The sequence below is a fragment of the Hipposideros armiger genome, unplaced genomic scaffold, assembly GCF_001890085.2.
Source record: "Hipposideros armiger isolate ML-2016 unplaced genomic scaffold, ASM189008v1 scaffold_1070, whole genome shotgun sequence".
NCBI lineage: Eukaryota > Metazoa > Chordata > Mammalia > Chiroptera > Hipposideridae > Hipposideros > Hipposideros armiger.
This window is the reverse complement of record NW_017732420.1, coordinates 47,919-49,648: the sequence shown is the minus strand read 5'-3', so window position 1 is coordinate 49,648 and position 1,730 is coordinate 47,919.

The following is a 1,730-nucleotide window of genomic DNA, read 5'->3' as shown; positions in this document are numbered from 1 at the left end:
ACTGTAGAAAAGGTAAACTTATCTATAGAGGCAGAAAGCAGATCAGTGACTTATGGGTGGGGCTGGAAGGGAAGGGGTGAGGGTGGAGGGGTGACAGAGGGCATGGGTAAGTTTTGCGGGGTGATGAATATGTTCATTACCATGGTCGTGACTGTTTCACAGGTGTGCCAAAATCGAACAAACTGCACACTAAATATGAGTTCATTCTATGTCAATTATATCTCAATAAAACAGTTTTTAAATTTATATTCTACTGTACATTCTTCCAGTCTTTCTCTACATTATTTGATATTTACTTATTTACTACTAAACGGAGGTTGTAGGATTTTTTTGTATACATTACACCCACATTTTTATTGTACTTTCCATTTCCTTTAATACATCTTTTAATCTCACTGAACTTTTTTTGAAGTTTATTATACATCCAGGAAACAGCATATATTCTGAACGGTCAAACATTGAACCTATGTGTGCAAACAACACCCAGATCAAGAAACAGAACATCCATGCATACGTCGTGCTCCCTCACAACAGACAACCTATTTCCTTCTCTAAGTTAACCATTATCCTAAAGTAACAGCACAAATTCTTCTTGCCAGGATGTCAACTTCATATAAATAGAATCATACAGTAGTAACTTTGTGTTTGGCTTTCTTATCTAATGTTTGTGACATCTATCCATGTTGTTATATTTAGCAGTTCATCCACATTTATTGTATGTTCATAACATTTCATTGTATGACTATAATTTAAATATCTTGTCTACTTTTCATGACTATTTTGTGGATTTCAAGGTTGGGACTCGTACAAATAATATCGCTAAGAATATTCTCATGTTTGTCTTCTAGTGCGCGTTTACGTATTTTATTTGTCAGTACACCCTAGAGTGGAATTATTGGGTCGTGGATACTTTCATTACCTTAAAATGTTCTCTTCGGTTCTTTGGCTACTGCCCCACCCTGTAGTTCTGGGTATCCACTATAGATTTGCCTGTTCTGAAATTTCACATAAATGAAATCATACATAATGTACCCTTTTGTGTATGGCTTCTTTTGCTCAGAGATTCACGTGTGTGTGTGTGTGTGTATACACACACACACACACACACATATACACACGTTTTTTTGTGTGTTTGTTTATTTTTGGTATAATTGCTGACAGCATTTCATTATTTGAGTATTCCACAACCATTTACCGGTTAATGAGCATGAGTGTTTCCAGTTTCGCATTACTATAAACATTTGCATTATGGTTACCTCCCTGATGGCAGTGAACAGCAAAATAGCTAGGTAGTCCAATTTAAAGGTGGTCTTAGTAGTTCTTACTTGTGTATTGTAATAATTTATTAAACAAATTTAATTTTCAATAAATATATTTTATTTTAGGCTATGTACCTGTTGGCTAATGAATAAGCATGAATATTAGATTTCTAATAATTTGCTTGCTCTCTTGAATAATTACACAACCCACTATATATGTGTTGACATTACCTCTCCTAACTCACATATAAATCAAATCATAGGCATCGAATGCAAGATTCAGCCTTGCGATTAATAACTAATTGTATTATTTACTATGTGCCAATTACTGGCCTAAGCAATTTATATATATATATATATATATATATATATATATATATATATTTTTTTTTTAATATAAATATACAGAGGGTGCCAAAAAATGTATACACATTTTAAGAAAGGAAAAAGCTGTATTAAAATTGTAATACT